At 40.6% G+C, this 21,309-nt stretch overlaps 1 non-coding gene across 1 annotated transcript; it reads left to right on the top strand.

Moving 5' to 3' along the window:
• Positions 1-19,830: 19,830 nt before the first annotated feature.
• Positions 19,831-19,944, top strand: LOC141327239 (U5 spliceosomal RNA). Its single transcript, XR_012354546.1, has one exon. It is a non-coding gene; the product is annotated as a U5 spliceosomal RNA (small nuclear RNA).
• The last annotated feature ends 1,365 nt before the right edge of the window (positions 19,945-21,309 follow it).

The raw sequence follows: 21,309 nt of genomic DNA, 5'->3' as shown, positions 1-21,309 counted from the left end.
CCCTGCTCCAGGCAATTCCTGCAGAGAAATTGAGGGCAGTCCTTTAGCTCATGCTCAGTACTTGTGCAGATCCTGCATGTTTTCCGTGGATTATCGTGGATTACTCTGAAATACTTAACTCCTTCCTCAGTCATAAATTTTGTTGTGTATGGTAAAGATGCCACCTCCTTTGGGAACTTTACTCTCAAAAAGCGTGTTCCATCTGCCACTATTGTTCCTGGGTGATATCTCCTTCTCACAGGAAGAAAGGGAGTTACACCCCAACTGTTCAATTTTTGAATGATTTCCTCATCCTCTATGTAACTGGGCAAATTTAAAAAGGAGACCATTCTTTCCATTGCACACAATTTTCTGATTTCACATTTCTGACCATTTATCACAATTCCATCCAACATCACTTCACAGTCCATCTCATTTTCCATTGTCATTTCAAAGTCATTGTTTGTTTTCCTTCGAAGCCCAATAAGTTTGCATGATAATTCACACTGGAGAGAAGCCTTACACATGCTCTCAATGTGGAAAGAGTTTCGCTCAAAGTGGAAACCAGGGCTTTATAAACCGTACTCACAAATTCTTAAACTGTTCCCTCGGTTTAACAATTCATGCCCACGGATTAACAAACCGTGCCTACGAATTTCCAATCCGTGCGCTCAGATTTTGTAAACCGTACGCTCGGATTTTGAATCCGTACCCACAAAATCATAATCCGTGCGCACGCTTTCGCAATCCCTTCCCAGTTTGTTAACTGCTCTCACGGATTTGTGATTATGATAAGCTTTTCACCCAGAGTTAGATGCATGCTGCACTATTAATGTTATTATTTAATAAGGCCTATTATTACATTGCATTTAGTTTGAGAGCAAAGGAATGGTAACATCACCTGTACATTATTTGTTTTGTATTGCTTTTTACCTTCTCCTCTCCAAAACTCGTTTTTTTTTTTAATTCAGGTAATTTTATATTTTGAAAAATATTATATAAAACAAAGCCGTTTGAACAGCGCTCTTCACTTATTATTTTATGTTGGTACCATGACCGCACTTACAAAACAGGCTTCTTTTAAGCGTTTATTTTACATTAATAACCAATAGGATAAAACACATGGTGTTTTGGCAGCTAATCTATTGGTGATTAATATAAAATAAAGCTAAAAACTCTGTTTTGTCAGTGTTGCATATTCTCATATAGCCTACTGAGAAATAAAGTTTAATAAATGCAAAACAATGCATCCAGCACTTAAACAGGTGTCCTGGTTGAATTTGGGGGCGGGGCCACAAATCCGTGAGAGCAGTTTACAAACTGTGGGAACGGATTGCGAAAGCGTGCACACGGATTATGAATTTGTGGGTACGGATTCAAAATTCGAGGGTACGGTTTACAAAATCTGAGCGCACGGATTGGAAATTCGTGGGCACGGTTTGTTAATCCGTGGGCACGAATTGTTAAACCGAGGGAACAGTTTAAGAATTCGTGAGTACGGTTTATAAACTGAGGGAACGAATTGCAAAACCGTCCCCACGGATTAATTATTTTTCTTCTACAGGTGACGTAAGGGGCTCCGTAAAAAAGTGATTCAAGCAAAAGACAAAATAAAAACATGAAAATTATTCTCACAAAAATGTTTGCTTTCTCAAAACACAAACATGTAAGATCACGCTTGCGTGCGTATAATTGTAGCGCAATTTGTGCTGAATAAAGTATAATCATAAACATAAATATTTTTTAAGGTGCTGGAAACACACAAATGTCAGGGTAGGACAAAACATCAGTAGAGTTACCAAAGCCCCTCAGACCCCAGAGGGTTAAAAAAGATGGTAATACATATATAATTATACAAGGCATCAAAGTAACAAATATGTCACTATAGCAAAACAAATCATACATCTTAAACATGTATTCAACATTTAAGTTTATTGAACACATAGCTCACTTTTTTAAAGATGATCTTCATGTTTATAAAAATAACCTTTACAATACTTTTAGACAATCATAAATATAATGTTCTTGCTTAAATTTCAACTATAGAATATTTTGTATTAGATTTATTTCACACCATTCGCTTTAGATTCCTAAAGTTTCTTATTTTAATCACAATCATCAATGTCTATTCCCCTCACACACACTCCTTTTTGAGTTGTATCTTTTAGAAAATGTAATGGTTATTTTCAAAACAGGATCGTCACTTCCTGTTTGTCCTAGCGCGCACCTTGAGTTGAAGCTCCGTCGAGTCAAATTACAATTTTCTATTTTTAAACCTAAAAACAATTCTATACACCATCATTTTTGTTTTTCATAACATGTGAATATACCCGTCGTGTGGTACAACAAAAACAATTGGAACGCCTTGTTATCACTGGTTTTTATTTTTATTTTCCCGAGTCTGCTACTAAGCTAGCTTATAACCGTTTAGCTTTGCCAGTGTGGTCGCGGCTAATCTTGCATACATTTGTTTATTCTCTAATCACAAACACTTTAACTGCTTACTCACTGTTACTTGCTTTAATGGCGAATTTGTGTCTACCTTTGAGTGCAGGTGAAGACACGTTCGAGCTGCACTCGGTTCTGATGGAGCTGGAGGCAGTGGAGAAGCAGATCCAGGAGCTTAAGGCGAGACAGATTGAGCTGCGAATCCGAAAGGATTTACTCGAATCTTTCCGGGTAAGTGTACAGCTCGATCCTAACACTCCCATAACCTCTACTCCGTGTGATTCTCTGCCCAGATCCGCCGCACCCAGGACGCGATCCTCCCAGATGTCGTTCACTCCGGCGTCGGGACACCACAGACCCTGGGTGCAGCAGCAGAGGAAAGTGCGAGCCAGACCCCGAGCCAGGACCTCTCCCCCTCCGCAGCCTCCGGTCTTCGAGATCTCCACCCGGAACCGCTTCGCTCCCCTCCGCGAGACGGAACGCGACGATGTGATCGTTGGAGACTCCATCGTCCGGTACGTTCGTGCTAACTTAGCTAACGGTAAAGTGCACACTCGTTGTCTCCCAGATGCTCGCATTCTTGATGTCTCTTCACAGATACCTGCCATCCTGAAGGACGATGTGAGCGTCGGTGCAAGCGTCCTGCACGCTGGGGTGAACGACGTCAAAGTGCGGCAGACGGAGGTCCTGAAGAGGGATTTCGCGAGCCTGATCGAGACGGTACGCATCACAGCGCCCGCGACGAGAATCATCGTGTCAGGACCGCTTCCCACGTATCGACGTGGACACGAAAGGTTCAGTAGACTTTTTGGCTGTTGTCATGGTGTAAGAACAGAAACTGCTCTTTGTTAATAATTGGAATCTTTTCTGGGAGCACCCTAGGCTTTACCGCGCTGATGGCCTGCACCCCAGCAGAGTCGGAGCAGAACTCCTGTCGGACAACATCTCCAGGACGCTGCGCTCCATTTGACTAGTAAGCAATTCTTCAAATAGTTGCGTTGATGGCTTTTTTTATGCACATTTAAACGATAGTATAGGTGCTGTCCAACCTATGGCTGGGCGATAAAACGATAACGATATATATCGCGATAGACAAGAGATCGATATCAATATAAAATGTGTTCGATAAAACGTTCGATATTTTGTATTCTTCGTCGGCCCGCCCAGCCCCCCTTTAGCGTTCAGTTCATAGCGCCAGACCACAATAGAAGTTAAGGTTATCTTTCCTACAGAACGGGTCCATGTTGTTGTATTAAACAAACTAAATAGCCTTAAGTTATTTATCTTATTTACACGACGGCATTTGATTTCTGTCTCTACATGATCGCGCGTTTACAATGTCTCCTCACAGACGGGATCGCGGACTCCATTCATAAAAACGGACTTTACTATAGGGCGGAATGCCGCGGAATTCGTCTATTTTTGGACCAATAAATCAAAAGTTGGTCTGTTAATTAATTCTGATCGCGATATGGACTAGTGTCTGTGAAAACTGAAATGCAAAAAGACCGTTTCAATATGAATCCTGCATGTTCCCGTTTGCCTCTATATCTCTATGCTCTATATGTATGAATGGAGGAGACGCGTTTTATTTTCACTACACGCATACTGCACACGTGACGCTCCCGCTAATTTTTGGCCTTTGCATCTCACATGAACAGACAAAAAGCTCCAAAGCTGCTGTGAGTGTCACTTTTTGTCAATTTTACCGTTTCATTAGTGAAACTAGCATCATTCATACTTCAAGGCAACCTGTCAAAATAAAAGTACGGTTTAAAATGTGACAGAACCATATTAGTCTTGTATTACTGTACAGTATAATGTAGGTGTTTATATGTTCACATTAAAATAATTTACATAAAACAATATATATAATAAAAAATAAAATAAAGAGTCACCACTTAATTGTTGAAAAAATACTATTATTATTAAACCTTTTTTTAACTGAATATAATTTTTCTTCTATGTATTAATTTTAACAGTAAAGCTCTGTTTATTTTTATTTTTAAAAATAAATCTGTGATTTTGCTTTCATTTGATTATCAGAAAAATTAAAACAAGAATTTCTGAAAAAAAAAAAAAAAGATTGTTAGGCCCTATTGTTCAAAATGTTGAAAGTTTTGGACTTATTTTTTCACTTAAATAAATATTTTTATTATTACACAAAGTATAGGCTAAAGTACCGGGAAAGAAGTAATGTTGGCTACTGGCAACCAGCAATCTGTGCAGAAATAAATATTATCAGCCAAGTACTTTGCAACAACCTCTGACCTGTGGTCAAGCCGTACTTCTGGGCCACACATTACCTAAACCATTCACTTTATCGACAATGAATGGGGTTTGAATTGAGGATTAAGAGATAATTAAGTGTATATTGTGACTTTAGACTTATGTTTACATTTTAATTATTTGAGTTTTCCATGGTTGTTGACATTTCTGTCTTAATAACTGAGGGGATTATGATCAGAGGCAGGTTAAGTTTAAAATAAAAATGCTTGAGTGTAATATATTTTTCTCCTGGTCCTTATTTTAAATGGGTCATAAAAATATCAATAATTATCGATATCAACCGATATGAAACACTGATATCGTGATATAGTTTTCAGCCATATCGCCCAGCCCTAGTCCAACCTATAAAGACTGTGTCTGTTCCTCGAATAGTGAGGTCAAAACAAAAATTTAATGCAGGATCTAGAACAAATCTAATCTTGATTAGACCAAAAAAATTCACAATAAATGAACAAAATCAATTTTTAAAGCTTGGGCTCCTAAACGTTAGATCACTCGCACCCAAAGCACTTATTGTAAATGAAATAACCACAGATAACAGTTTTGATGTACTCTGCTTGACTGAAACTTGGCTAAAACCAAACGATTATATTATAATGAGTCTACTCCACCAAACTACTGTTATAAGCATGAACCCCGTCAGATTGGTCGTGTAGGTGGTGTAGCAAGAATTTATAGTGATATTTTCAATGTTACTCAGAAAACAGGGTACAGGTTTAAATCATTTGAAGTACTCCTACTTAATGTTACTCTGTCGGATATGCAAAATAAACCTCTCCTATCTCTTGCTCTGGCTACTGTGTATAGACCTCCAGGGCCATATACAGATTTCCTAAAAGAATTTGCAGATTTCCTTTCTGACCTATTGGTTAATTTTGATAAAGCATTAGTTGTTGGAGATTTTAACATTCATGTTGATAATACAAATGATGCGTTAGGACTTGCGTTTACTGACCTGTTAAACTCTTTTGGAGTCAAACAAAACGTCACTGGGCCGACTCATCGTTTTAATCATACACTAGATCTAATTATATCGCACAGACTTGATCTTACTGATATAGATATCGTACCTCAAAGCGACGATGTTACTGATCATTTCCTCGTATCGTGCATGCTGCGTATCACTGATGTTAACTATATGGCTCCGCGTTATCGTCTGGGCAGAACTATTGTTCTTGCTACCAAAGATAGATTCAAAAATAACCTGCCTGATTTATCTCAACTGCTCTGTGCACCCATAAATAAACATGAACTAGACAAAATGATTAGTAACATAGGCACTATCTTCTCTAACACATTAGAAGCTGTTGCCCCAATCAAGCTAAAAAAGGTTAGAGAAAAACGTACTGCGCCGTGGTACAACAGTAATACCCATTCTCTCAAAAAAGAAACTCGTAATCTTGAGCGTAAATGGAGAAAAACTAACTTAGAAGTTTTTAAAATTGCATGGAAAAACAGTATGTCCAGCTATAGACGGGCTTTAAAACCTGCTAAAGCCGAGTATATCCACCAACTCATAGAAAAAAACCAAAACAATCCAAGGTTTTTATTTAGCACAGTGGTTAGATTAACAAATAACCAAACACCTCCTGACCTGAATATTCCTGCACAGTTTAATAGTAACGTCTTTATGAATTTCTTTACTGATAAAATAGACAACATTAGAAACACAATAACTAATATAGATAATACAGCAACTGATACTTCAACATTAGTCATTACACCCAAAGAAAAACTTCAGTGCTTTACAACTATAGAAAAGAAAGATTTAAATAAATTTATCACCACATCTAAACCAACAACATGCCTATTAGATCCTGTACCCACTAAATTACTAAAAGAGTTGTTACCTGTTGCAGAAGTACCGCTTGTTTGTTTATTTGTGTTTTATTATATTAAAATCATTTCTTCACCTGCATTTGGACCCAGACCTCCCTTACTCACCCGTGACAGAATGCAGCCAGCACAAATGGGTCCAGCGGGGAGGAATATTTCTTTTGAGGAGGCGTCGGCTGCTCGTTTTGAGAGTCTGTACTTTTACCTGACCGAGATGGAAGCTTGCAGGGCCGAGACGACGCGACTGCGTTCCCGCTTGGAGGTGGGGGCGGAGTGGCTCTTCCGCGGGAAGACGGCGGCGTCCGCTATCTCCGTGCCTAACGCGGCGGCGTCCACTATCTCCGTGCCTAACGCGGCGGCGACCGCTATCTCCGTCCCTGACGCGGCGGCGACCGCTCTCTCTGCTCCTGACGCGGCGTTGGCCGCTCTCTCTGTTCCGGACGCGGCGGCAACCGCTATCTCCGTCCCTGACGCGGCGGCGACCGCTATCTCCGTCCCTGACGCGGCGGCGACCACTTTCTCTGTTTCGGACACGGCGGTGACCGCACTCTCTGCTCCAGACGCGACGGTGACCGCTCTCTCTGCTCCTGACGCTGTGGTGACCGCACTCTCTGTTCCGGACGCGGCGGTGACCGCTCTCTCTGCTCCGGACGCGGCGGTGACCGCTCTCTCTGCTCCGGACGCGCCGTTGACCGCTCTCTCTGCTCCGGACGCGGCGTTGACCGCTCTCTCTGCTCCTGACGCGGCGTTGACCGCTCTCTCTGCTCCTGACGCGGCGGTGACCGCTCTCTCTGTTCCGGACGCGGCGGTGACCGCTCTCTCTGTTCCGGACGCGGCGGTGACCGCTCTCTCTGCTCCGGACGTGGCGGTGACCGCTCTCTCTGCTCCGGACGCGGCGTTGACCGCTCTCTCTATTCCGGACGCGGCGGTGACCGCTCTATCTGCTCCGGACGCAGCGGTGACCGCTCTCTCTGCTCCGGACGCGGCAGTGAACGCTATCTCCGTGCCTGACGCGCCGGAAACCGCAATCTCTGTTCCTGACACTGCGGCAACCGGGCTTTCTGTTCCTGACTGCGCTGCACGGGCCTGGCCCGCCGTCCCTCCCCCTGATTTGCCTTCCCCCGTTCCTCCACCCTCCAGACTTGTGGAACGTCTGGGAGCCGTTCCGTGGGGAGGGGGTAGTGTCATTATCTGGGCTGTGGGGCTCCCCTCAGCCACCTGAGGTCACTGTTTTCCCTTCCCTGCACACACATCCCTAATTGTACACTCCTGTCTAGTCGTTATCACTGATTACACGCACACCTGTTCACAATCACATCTGGTCTATAAGAACACTCATTTCCCACTACTCATTCTGGCTGCATTGTCTTCTGTAGGGTTTCTGTTTGTATTCTTGATCTTGGCTCTTGAACGTGTTTCTTGTTTTGTTCAGTTTATGTTTGAGTTAATGTTTGATTGTGCCGTGTTGGCCTTTTGTTTGTTTATTTGTGTTTAATTATATTAAAATCAATTCTTCACCTGCATTTGGACCCAGACCTCCCTTACTCGAACGTGACACTACTATTTTCAATTTACATGTTACCCCTCGGTAATATTATTAGGAAATATGGGATTAGTTTCCATTGTTATGCTGATGATACTCAACTATATATTTCAACAAGACCAGATGAAACCTCTAACTTAGCAAAGTTAACAGTGTGTGTTAAAAATGTGAAAGACTGGATGACCAATAATTTTCTACTGTTGAATTCAGATAAGACTGAGATATTACTTATTGGACCAAAAAACAGTACACAAAATCTCTTAAACTGCAACCTGCAACTAGATGGATGTACTGTTATTTCCTCTACAGTCAAAAATCTGGGTGTTATATTAGACAGCAACCTGTCTTTTGAAAATCATATTTCCTATGTTACAAAAACAGCATTCTTCCATCTTAGAAACATTGCTAAGCTACGGAACATGTTACCTGTTTCTGATGCAGAAAAGTTAGTTCATGCATTCATGACGTCTAGACTGGACTACTGTAATGCACTACTAGGTGGTTGTCCTGCTTCTTCAATAAATAAGCTACAGGTAGTCCAAAATGCAGCTGCTAGAGTCCTTACCAGGTCAAGAAAATATGATCATATTAACCCAATTTTATGGTCTCTGCACTGGCTACCTATTAGGTTCCGTATCACTTACAAAATCTTACTTCTTACCTATAAGGCCCTTAATGGTTTAGCTCCTGCATACCTAACTAGTCTCCTACTACGCTACAATCCCTCACGCTCCCTAAGGTCGCAAAACTCTGGACTTTTGGTAGTACCTAGGATAGCAAAGTCCACTAAAGGAGGGAGAGCCTTTTCTCATTTGGCTCCCAAACTCTGGAATAGCCTTCCTGATAAAGTTCGGGGTTCAGACACACTTTCTATGTTTAAATCTAGATTAAAGACTCATCTCTTTAGCCAAGCATTTACATAATGTATCTCATAACGTTGTAATTTCAGTTACATCTGATCAAATGCACATTAATATTCTTCAACTTGGGCTAAACCATCATTTTTGTTTGGTCGGAAGTTGGAACAGCAGCTACGCTAATTATTTCTTTGTTTCTCTGTCTCTGCCACGGGATTTCTATCCCGTGTTAACTAGGATTTACACAAGATTCAGCCCGGATTCAGAAGAAGAGATGATGCCAACCCCTCAGAGGACCGCAGATAATGCCAGCCTTGAAACAACATACAGCACTACATAATTTTCCTACAAGTTGATTACAGCACATAACCATTGCAATTAGTGTTCATCATCTGTTTGATTACACAGTTACTGATTTAATATTTATATCATATGTACATCGACTCAACATACAGTATTCACCACTAATAAGCTACTAAATATATTGTAGTTGCCTAAAACTTTTGTACAGCTGCTCTGCAACAATTTGTTTTGTAAAAAGCGCTATACAAATAAACTTGAATTGAATTGAATTGAATATCTACATGTTTTGATATTAAATGTTTTGTGCCATTAAACTGGGGTTAACTTTTATTTCTTTGTTTTTCCACTTTAGACCTAACAGCGCTGAAAGAGGAGAGAGAAGATCTAAATGAAACTGAAGAGAAAGTTCAGTTTGAGAATCTTCATGATTTTGTATCTGGAGAAAAATCTTTTTGTTCTTTAGAGTCTGAAAAAACTTCTAAACAAAAAAGAGCTAAAACTACAGGAACTATGAGTTATTTTTCTTGCGTTCAGTGTGAAAACAGTTTCTCTCAAAAAGGAAGAATTCACACTGGAGAGAAGCCTTACACCTGCCAACAGTGTGGAAAGAGTTTCACTCTAAAAGGACACCTTAACAGACACATGAAAGTTCACACTGGAGAGAAGCCTTACAGATGCAAACAGTGTGGAAAGAGTTTTGCTGAAGGTGGAAACCTTAAAATCCACCAGAAAATCCACACAATGGAGAACCCTTCTACATGCCAACAGTGTGGATAGAGTTTTAATCAAAAAGAAAGCCTTAACAGACACATGAGAGTCCACACAGGAGAGAAGCCTTACTTATGCAAACTGTGTGGAAAGAGTTTTAATCAAAAAGGAACCCTTAACAAGCACATGAGAGTTCATACTGGAGAGAAGCCTTACTCATGCTCTCAGTGTGGAAACTGTTTTAGTCTAAAAGGAAGCCTTGACAGGCACATGAAAATTCATAATAGAGAGTAGCCTAACAGATCCCCTTAGTGTAGAAAGAGTTTCAAACAAAATGTATATAATGGAACATTCTATTTCACATCTTGAAGCATTATGTTTTGTCCATAGTACACTAAAGTCAACACAATATAGCTAGTTGACACTGTGATGCATAAAAGACCAAGTAATAATTAGGAATATGGACAATGCGTTTGCTCTGTCTACAATGTAAGAACTTCACATTTGTATATCATGAATTGAAAAGAGATCTCACAGGAAGTGCAGTTTTTTGGTTGAAACACATTAAAGGACATTGTTAGCATTTTTAACATCACTGTTTCGGGTTACAACTACAACCCTTGTTCCCTGAGAAAGAGAAGGAGACACAAGGACATACAGAGACAGGCTCCTCCCAGGATCCATTCTTCTCCTTCTGTTGTTCCATCAGAGCAAGGATGCGCCTTCCAGAAGGGGGATGATATGCCAGGAATATGGACCTGTTTCTGTTTCTTTGTGCCCTTTTTTGGTCCTGTTCCTTTTCTTTAGTCCAGTTCCTCATTCTGTGCACCTGTGTTCCCAGTTACCCCTTGAATTAAAATCAAAGTCTGTGCATTCTGTCTCTGTTGGGTCTCTATCGTCCAATATGTGTGTCTTCCCTGTTCAAGTATTGGAGCAATTTAACATTTTATTAAGCACTGTCACCCTGTCTATAACATCTCCGCAATTTACCCTGACTCTGATGCTGGATGGCGTTTGTCCCGATGGAGCCGAAATGTGTGTGCTGTCCCTGGCTGTCGGTGGGGATCGCCTGGGGTGGTGAGAAGGGGTGACGGGACTGGTCTGTCCATGGAGACGCGGCGCTGGCTAATGAATCAACAGGTGAACTTGAGCAGTGGCTGAAGTTACCAATTTTGGACAAAGTGGAAAATGCAGAGCTGTGCTGTCTAGCAGGAGTAAAGGCAGTGGCAGTACAGGTCCTTTAAAAAAAATTAGCATATTGTGATAAAGTTCATTATTTTCTGTAATGTACTGATAAACATTAGACTTTAACATATTTTAGATTAATTAAACACAACTGAAGTAGTTTAAGCCTTTTATTGTTTTAATATTGATGATTTTGGCATATAGCTTATGAAAACCCAAAATTCTTATCTCAAAAAATTAGCATATCATGAAAAGGTTCTCTAAACGAGCTATTAACCTAATCATCTGAATCAACTAATTAACTCTAAACACCTGCGAAAGATTCCTGAGGCTTTTGAAAAATCCCAGCCTGGTTCATTACTCAAAACCGCAATCATGGGTAAGACTGCCGACCTGACTGCTGTCCAGAAGGCCATCATTGACACCCTCAAGCAAGAGGGTAAGACACAGAAAGAAATTTCTGAATGAATAGGCTGTTCTCAGAGTGCTGTATCAAGGCACCTCAGTGGGAAGTCTGTGGGAAGGAAAAAGTGTGGCAGAAAACGCTGCACAACGAGAAGACGTGACCGGACCCTGAGGAAGATTGTGGTGAAGGACCAATTCCAGACCTTGGGGGACCTGCAGAAGCAGTGGACTGAGTCTGGAGTAGAAACATCCAGAGCCACCGTGTACAGGCGTGTGCAGGAAATGGGCTACAGAGAAGCAGCACTGGACTGTTGCTCAGTGGTCCAAAGTTTTTTCGTATGAAAGCAAATTTTGCATGTCATTTGGAAATCAAGGTGCCAGAGTCTGGAGGAAGACTGGGGAGAGGAAAATGCCGAAATGCCTGAAGTCCAGTGTCCAGTACCCACAGTCAGTGATGGTCTGGGGTGCCATGTCAGCTGCTGGTGTTGGTCCACTGTGTTTTATCAAGGGCAGGGTCAATGTAGCTAGCTATCAGGAGATTTTGAAGCACTTCATGCTTCCATCTGCTGAAAAGCTTTATGGAGATGAAGATTTCATTTTTCAGCACGACCTAGCACCTGCTCACAGTGCCAAAACCACTGGTAAATGGTTTACTTACCATGGTATTACTGTGCTCAATTGGCCTGCCAACTCTCCTGACCTGAACCCCATAGAGAATCTGTGGGATATTGTGAAGAGAAAGTTGAGAGACGCAAGACCCAACACTCTGGATGAGCTTAAGGCTGCTATCGAAGCATCCTGGGCCTCCATAACACCTCAGCAGTGACACAGGCTGATTGCCTCCATGCCACGCCGCATTGAAGCAGTCATTTCTGCACAAGGATTCCCGACCAAGTTTTGAGTGCATAACTGAACATAATTGTTTGAATGTTGACTTTTTTTGTATTAAAAACACTTTTCTTTTATTGCTCGGATGAAATATGCTAATTTTTTAAATTTGGGGGTTTTCATGAGCTGTATGCCAAAATCATCAATATTAAAACAATAAAAGGCTTGAACTACTTCAGTTGTGTGTAATGAATATAAAATATATGAAAGTCTCATGTTTATCAGTACATTAAAGAAAATAATGAACTTTATCACAATATGCTAATTTTTTTGAAAAGGACCTGTAGTGTTTGATCAATCTGAGATCACTTACATGGACACTGAGGTGAGTTCTATGCCTCACATTAATCCTTATATGCCAGTTACAGTTAATTGTCATTACCGTAATGGCCCGTCTGCAATAACGGACAAATGCCAACAGAGTTTTACGAGGGCTAAAAGGCATGCAATAAATTAAATGCAATATTGAAACAGAAGAAGTCAAGACTCTATCAAACTGTGAATCATGCTAAAGTCATCTGGAACTCTGGGAATAAATTTAAAGGAATACTGGGAGGACATATAAATATAAGAAGTATATGACCAAAAATAGATCAGATACAGAATTTACTTATTGATTCCAATTTGGATTTTTTATGTATATCTGAGACTTGGTTGAATCATAATGTTCTTTGACCTAATTAATGTACCAGGATATACTTGTTATAGGAGAGATAGGGTCAGTGGAAGGGGTGGTGTTGTTTTTATTTATATAAGGGAGCATTTTAGATGTTTACAATTTGAATTGAAGGTGAACATGGAGTGCTTGGGATTAAATGTTAGTCTTTCTCCAAATATGACATTTAATATAGTAGTGCTTTATAATCCTCCATGTCATGATGCAAAGTTTTATAATGAACTGAAGAATCTTCTTTCTACTCTTGATAACTGCTGTGAATGTATGATGTCTGGTGATTTTAATATTAATTGGATGGTCAGTGTTGGGGAGTAACTAGTTACATGTAACGCCGTTACGTAATTTAATTACAAATAAATGTAACAGTAAGTCGTTAAAGTTACTTAGAAAAATGTGTAATTAAATTACAGTTAGAAGATTACAAATGGGGTTCATCTAAAAATTTTCTTTAAAAATCTGGGATATGTTGAATAATATTAATCTGTTGCTTTGCCTGTTTTTGATATGCACGATGCCTTCTGCTAAGGCCATTTATTAAAGCGGTGCTATTCTGATGCTTTTGATTGGTTTGAATTTGGGGTGCACCACGTCTGCCAATTAGGTTAATCCTCTTTGTCAGCGCGTTCATCGTCCCCTTTGTGTGTTGGAGACCAATATTAAAAACATTCATAACAAATTAGCTAGCCTGCTAGCTGCCTTTACCAGACACACTTGTATTTATGAACCCTTTCACAAAAAAATCACATTTTTTCTCCTTGAATAAGGTTGGTAATGTCAGATCTAACTTGCGATTTTATCAGATTAACCCATTTTAATTTTGAGTGTAATTTGTAAAATCAGTGTTTAGACTACTGCGTGATTTTCAGATGAAACGTGACTAATGATTTGAAGGATGAAAATCCGCTGCAGTTTAGTTTATTTTCGAATAATATAGATCTATTTTTCTCAAGGGCTTGAAACTTTTCTCTGTAATGATCGATGTTGACCTAACGTGCCACCTAGTGGACAAATCTCTCAATTAGTTTGTCCCATTTTGTTTTGCAAAATCGAGCTATTATCTAGTGAAGCGCCCCAGTTGGTCACTGAATCTAAGCAGTGTTTAAGATGAAATGTAACTTTATTTAAAAAAAAAACCCAAAACAATACCATGGATTTTATGACACAGCTTCAATGATGGAGTCTGTTTGGATTTGGCAGTATCTATTCTAGAATCTATTCTTTCTTCTGTTAGTGAGAAATAATTATTAGCCCTGTATGGTATAATGATTTCCCTTCACACATAGTGGTAAAAAAAATTATAATAGTATGCAGATTTGTAAAAAAAAATATTATATCAGTCAGAAGAAAAAAACGTGTTTTTACCACATTATTATAATCTAGAATTGAGTTTTCTCTTAAATATAACTAAAAATAATTATGTAGGAGCCATGTTTTCATTTAAGTTTATGAATTATCTATTATTTTTAATAGATAATTTAGATATTTAGAGAAATCTTTTTTTAAGATTTAAGTTTTTCAAGGCATTGTTACTTGCCAGTGTGTCCTGTCATAGCTATGCAAAATTTTGATTTTGTAACAACATTAAACAATTTTTTGTTATAAGGTCTGGTTTTGTGATGGCTGTACTTTAAAATTAAATTAATATAATCTTAATTCAAGTGATGAAAAATTTTGAAATTCTAACAGTAAACTACTGTAAGGTCACACCTGCTTGATATAAATGCTTGAAAATGATTTAGTTGAAAATATCCATTAGAAACTTAAAAGTAATCAAAAAGTAATCAGATGTAATCAGTTACTTTACTTTTATAAAGTAATTGAAAAGGTACACTACTTATTACATTTTAAATAGGGTAATTTGTAATCTGTAATCTATTACATTTCCAAAGTAACCTCCCCAACACTGTGCATCAAATATAAAAAAAACCATGCAAGACATGTTAAGTGGTAAAAAAAATATGGCAAGTTAATTATTTTCTACAGTAAATAAGTTTCTACTTGCAAAAATGTTCAAATAGATTTTCATGTAAAACTACAAAAAACTGTGATTTATATAAAGTATGAAAGGAAAATGAACAACGATTTGTGGAAATTACATTTACATTTACATTTACATTTATTCATTTAGCCGACGCTTTTATCCAAAGCGACTTACAATTGGGAATACAACAAGTGATTCATCCTAAGGAGGCAGATCAACATAGGAAGTGTTCAAAAATACCATATGTCAGGCGTTGTTAGAAGAGTGCAGGCTAGAAGGAGAAGATCAAGAAAGAGAGGAAAAACAGGCTAGAAGGGCTTTTTTTTTTTTTTTTTTTTTTGAGTCAGATAGTGTCGAAAAAGATGGGTTTTCAGCAGTCGTTTGAAAGCTGTTAAGGAGTCTGCATTCCGGATAGGGGTGGGAAGATCATTCCACCAGGCAGGGACATTGAACGAGAATGTTCTGGACAGTGATTTAATACCTCTCTGTGGTGGTACAATGAGGCGTCTTTCACCAGAGGATCTCAGGCTTCTGGAAGGAGTGTAGATGTGTAGTAGTGAATGGAGGCATTAGTGTCTTGAATTTGATGCGCGCTGTAACCGGTAGCCAGTGCAGGGATATGAAGAGAGGTGTAACATGGGCCTTTTTGGGCTCGTTGAAGACCAGTCGTGCTGCTGCATTCTGAATCATTTGTAGAGGCTTGATTGTACATGCTGGAAGACCAGCTAAAAGAGCATTGCAGTAGTCCAGCCTGGAAATGACCAGGGCCTGGACGAGGAGTTGTGTAGCATGCTCTGTTAGGAAGGGCCTGATCTTTCTGATGTTGTACAATGCAAACCTGCAAGATCGAGCGGTCTTAGCTATGTGGTCTTTAAAAGTCAGTTGGTTGTCAAAGATAACACCCAGATTTCTGGCTGAAGTTGATGGGGTAATTGTTGATGAACCTAACTGGATGGAGAAGTCATGCTGTAACGATGGAGTGGCAGGAAAGATAAGGAGTTCCGTCTTTGCTAGATTGAGCTGTAGATGGTGTTCCTTCATCCATGCAGAGATATCCGCCAGGCAACCTGAGATCCGTGCAGCTACCGATGGATCGTCTGGTTTGAAAGAAAGATAGAGCTGTGTGTCATCAGCATAGCAATGGTAGGAGAAGCCATGTGCCTGTATGATGGGGCCCAGAGATGTAGTGTATATGGAGAAGAGGAGAGGTCCAAGAACTGAACCCTGAGGAACCCCAGTGACCAGTTGATGAGTTTTGGATACCTCGCCTCCCCAGGCCACTCTGAAAGACCTACCAGAGAGGTAGGATTTGAACCAGAGAAGTGAAGTCCCTGTAATACCCAGCATTGAGAGGGTGGACAGGAGGATCTGGTGATTCACAGTGTCAAAAGGTCCAGCAAGATGAGTACCGATGATTTGGACTCCGCAAGGCTTCAGTGACAGACAGTAGCGCAGTCTCAGTTGAATGGCCGCTTCTGAACCCTGATTGGTTAGAGTCCAGTAGATTGTTCTGTGAGAGGAATAAGGATAGCTGGTTGAAAACAGACCGTTCCAGTGTTTTTGCTATGAATGGAAGGAGGGAGACAGGTCTGTAGTTGTCTATGAGTGAAGAGTTAAGTGTAGGTTTTTTGAGCAGCGGGGTTACCCGGGCCTGCTAAAATGTAGTGGGAAAAGTGCCTGTGAGAAGAGATGTGTTGATGATGTGTGTGAGCGCCGGTAGGATTGTAGGGGAGATTGCTTGGAGAAGGTGTGAGGGGATAGGATCTAAAGGACATGTCGTCGGATGGCTGGAGAGGAAAAGTTTGGTTACTTCTGCCTCCGAGCAAGGACAGAAGGAGAAGTGGGGGGTTCCAGCCGTGATTGTGGTCAATTTTAGTTCCTGTATGTGTGGAGCTGAGAACTTATTATTGATCGATGTAGTTTTGCCTGTGAAAAATGTGGCAAAATCATCAGCTGTTATAGAAGTTGTGGGAGGTGGTGGAGGGGGACAAAGCAGTGTATTAAATGTTTTGAAAAGGTTGCGTGCGTCCGGGGAATTGTTGATCCTGTTGTGGAAGTATGAAGATTTGGCTGTATGTACTTGGGTAGCGAAAGATGAGAGCATAGACCGATACATACTGAGGTCGGATGGATCCTTAGATTTGTGCCATTTTCTCTCGGCTGCCCTAAGTTTGGAACGATGCTCACGAAGAACATCGGATAACCTAGGGGTTGTCGGAGCAGATCGTGCTGGCCTGGAGGAGAGAGGGCATATAGCATCTAGACAGGAGGTAAGAGTGGAGCATAAGGTGTCAGTTGCTGCATTAGTGTCCAGGGATGAGAAGTGAGTAGGAGAGGGAAGGGAGGAGGATACTAAAGAAGAAAGATGGGAGTGTGAGAGAGAGCGTAGGTTTCTTCTGAAAGTAACAGGTAGAGGGGTTGGGAGTGCACAAGTAGCAAGATGTAGGTCAAATGTAATGAAGAAGTGGTCAGAGATGTGTAGGGGTTTGACCACAATGTTGTCTGAAATACAATTTCGCATGTAAATGAGATCAAGTTGGTTGCCAGATTTATGAGTGCATGTAGTGATAACACGTTGTAGATCAAATGAAGCTAGAAGTGAATTGAAGTCAGCAGCATAGGGTTTGTGAGTTCAAATGTCTCGCCCGCACGCAAAATGGCTCAATCGAAACTCAAAAGCAACAGCTTCGCACTTGTAATAGCTCCAGAAGGGAACGATATGACAAAAACAAAAGCTTCCCTTGGCCGTACTCTCAGTTATCAATTTTAATTATTGCAATAAAAACTAGAATTTAAAGCAAAACAATCGCAGGACAAATAACAGAAGAACACTCCTTTTCTAACAGTGAATAGATGTAAATAAAACAAACGAATAACTAAATAGAACAACAGAGTACTTTAAGAAGCAGCTCAAAATTAATATTAACGAATAAGTGAATAGAAACTACAGAGTGCGTTTTAGAAGCTGCTCAAATTTAATATTAACCAATAAGTAAATAGAAACTACAGAGTGCGTTTTAGAAGCAGCTCAAATTTAATATTAACCAATAAGTAAATAGAAACTACAGAGTGCGTTTTAGAAGCAGCTCAAATTTAATATTAACCAATAAGTAAATAGAAACTACAGAGTGCGTTTTAGAAGCAGCTCAAATTTAATATTAACCAATAAGTAAATAGAAACTACAGAGTGCGTTTTAGAAGCTGCTCAAATTTAATATTAACCAATAAGTAAATAGAAACTACAGAGTGCGTTTTAGAAGCTGCTCAAATTTAATATTAACCAATAAGTAAATAGAAACTACAGAGTGCGTTTTAGAAGCTGCTCAAATTTAATATTAACCAATAAGTAAATAGAAACTACAGAGTGCGTTTTAGAAGCTGCTCAAATTTAATATTAACCAATAAGTAAATAGAAACTACAGAGTGCGTTTTAGAAGCAGCTCAAATTTAATATTAACCAATAAGTAAATAGAAACTACAGAGTGCGTTTTAGAAGCAGCTCAAATTTAATATTAACCAATAAGTGAATAGAAACTACAGAGTGCTTAAGAGAACAGCGGCTTAAAATTAATACTTAGGAATAAGTAATTAAACAGAAACAACAAAGTGCTTTTAGCAGCAACTCTAAGTAACGACCGCCTAGCGAAATAGTATTAAAGTAGACACTTACGCGCCGTCGTTCTTTCTCGTCTGAGGACTGAACTCACTTTAAATTAAAAACTAGTTATATAATAATTACCTGAAATAATAAATGATTAACATACATTCAGAAAAGAATCACTCAGCCATGACTGAAATAACAGGGACTGAATACTTGGAATACTGAATGATGAAATAACATTTTTGCAAAAATATCGAAAATAAAAACTCAGTCAGGTCACTTATGACCCATGTTATGCATCAAAGGGTTAATTAGCATTAGCTAGCGATAACTGATACACGTCAGTTTTAAGTTAGCTTACTTTGGTACGCAAGCATGTACCGATCGGAATAATATCATAATTTGATGTTTGAAAAAATAGGTTAACATTAGTGTTACGGATTTGTAATTTGATAATCTTGCTTATCTTATCTGGAATGTCACAAAACTCATTCAGCCAATCAGCAGCGAGATTGATGACCGATTAGCTCTTTCCTCTCGGTAGGGATTGATTGGCTGCTTTGCCCCACTTGTTCGAAGCTTTAGGATTTGCATTAGGACCTGTTCGGTTGTAGTTACAAAGGAGTATGCACCTAGTTCGGACTTCGTTCAGAAATGTTCAGACAACGTTCGGAAGTATTCAAATCTTGTTAGGAAATGTTAGGAATTGTTCAGCCGGCTGATCGCTGGAAGGTACATGCGCTTGCTGTTCTTCGCTCCCAGCACACGCGACTGCACCCAACTTGCCAAAACGAGCCCCTACTCCAAGAAATACGAGATTGACCCGCCACGAGCTAAAGTCTCTCAATATCTTGAATGCTACACATTACAGTGGGTCATTATTTGGACCGCTTTATTTCATTTAATATTTTTCTGGCCTCTAATACGGGGGCATGAAAAAAGAGATGACATTACCTTGATCGGGTTTGTGAATACTGGGTGAGGGAAGGGACTTTCGTAACTTTTACTTCTCCCATTTGGAGTGAGGGGGGTGACGAAAATCATGTTGGCAGGTGTCGGCACCCTAGATTACCCTTGGTGAGCGTAGTGGTTCACGACAGTGAGCGCACAGGTCCAAGGGCATAGAGACACATCTCGAGTTTCTCGTCATCAGCGCATAAATCTTTCGCCTTTTACTAAAGATTTCCGTGGAGGGGAACCTTTGCGAGTGACCTGTATTTTTTGGGGCTCTGCTCACAGCAGAGCTACACTATAGTGTCAAGAGCAGAGTCAATCTGACCACCCGCCAGCGTGCAGTGGAACGACGAGCGCCTCGTCATGGTCTGTGTTTGCAGCCTTTGCGCTTCCAGCTTCGCGGCTTCAAATTTCTTTAGCCAGCATGGAAAGACAGCGTTCTCTCGTCCATGACGGGATACAAACCCTGGACGGGATCAAACAAAGATGGCTTCCGCTCTTTTGGCCCCATCAGTGACTCGTGCACTTCGAGCCTTCTTGTTGACCCCGAAAGCCAGCCTCTGCTGCCTGCGTTGTTGGTATAGTTTAACTGGCACCGCACCCGTACGAAAAATGGAGGTGGCAGAAAGGAGCTCAGTGAACAAAAAGCCTGCCGTGACCCGGAGTTGCTGCGGCCACAACGCAGAGTACTAACCACTATACGATCACGGCGCACCACTAGTGGTGCTGGCTGTCCAAATTGAAAAAAAAGGGCTAGCGGCGCTTTTTATTACTGTGGAGAGAGGGCACACAAATGCGTGCTAGGGACACGGAAGAAAAGGGACCGCATTGCTGCCTTTCAAGCAGTTGACCCAGGTTCGATTCCCGGCCAACGCATTGTTTTTGGCTGCGGTTGACCTCGAAGCAGAACTCCTTCTGTGACCTCTGTCTGCACCAAAAGCTTTTGGATGAGTCGTTCAACAGCAGCAGAGAACTAGGTCTCCCCGTTGGGGAATCTAACCCCAGTCTTCCACGTGACAGGCGGAGATACTGTCCACTATACTAACGAAGATTTGCGCTTGCTGTTCTTCGCTCTCAGCACATGCGACTGCACCCAACTTGCCAAAACGAGCCCCTACTCCATGAAATACCAGATTGACCCGCCACGAGCTAAAGTCTCTCAATATCTTGAATGCTACACATTACAGTGGGTCATTATTTGGACCGCTTTAGTTCATTTAATATATTTTTTGGCCTCTAATACGGGGGCATGAAAAAAGAGATGACATTAACTTGATCGGGTTTGTGAATACTGGGTGAAGGAAGGGATTTTGGTAACTTTTACTTCTCCCACTTGGAGTGAGGGGGGTGACGAAAATCATGTTGGCAGGTGTCGGCACCCTAGATTACCCTTGGTGAGCGTAGTGGTTTACCACAGTGAGCGCACAGGTCCAAGGGCATAGAGACACATATCAAGTTTCTCGTCATCAGCGCATAAACAGCCCACCACAAGCAACGAAAAATTCATGAAGGGGCAGCATAGGAAACACTCTTTGTGAACTCTGTCACATCTTTAAGCGTACGCCGGGCTCTTGTGTTTGGTGTGCCTCTTACTTTTTATATAAGAACACTTTCTCCACAAGCCGCCTGGGAGAAGCTCACTTGCCACAGGAGCTA

This window comes from Garra rufa, chromosome 2, assembly GCF_049309525.1.
Source record: "Garra rufa chromosome 2, GarRuf1.0, whole genome shotgun sequence".
In the NCBI taxonomy this organism is placed as follows: domain Eukaryota; kingdom Metazoa; phylum Chordata; class Actinopteri; order Cypriniformes; family Cyprinidae; genus Garra; species Garra rufa.
This window is presented reverse-complemented; position numbering and strand designations above follow the sequence as displayed.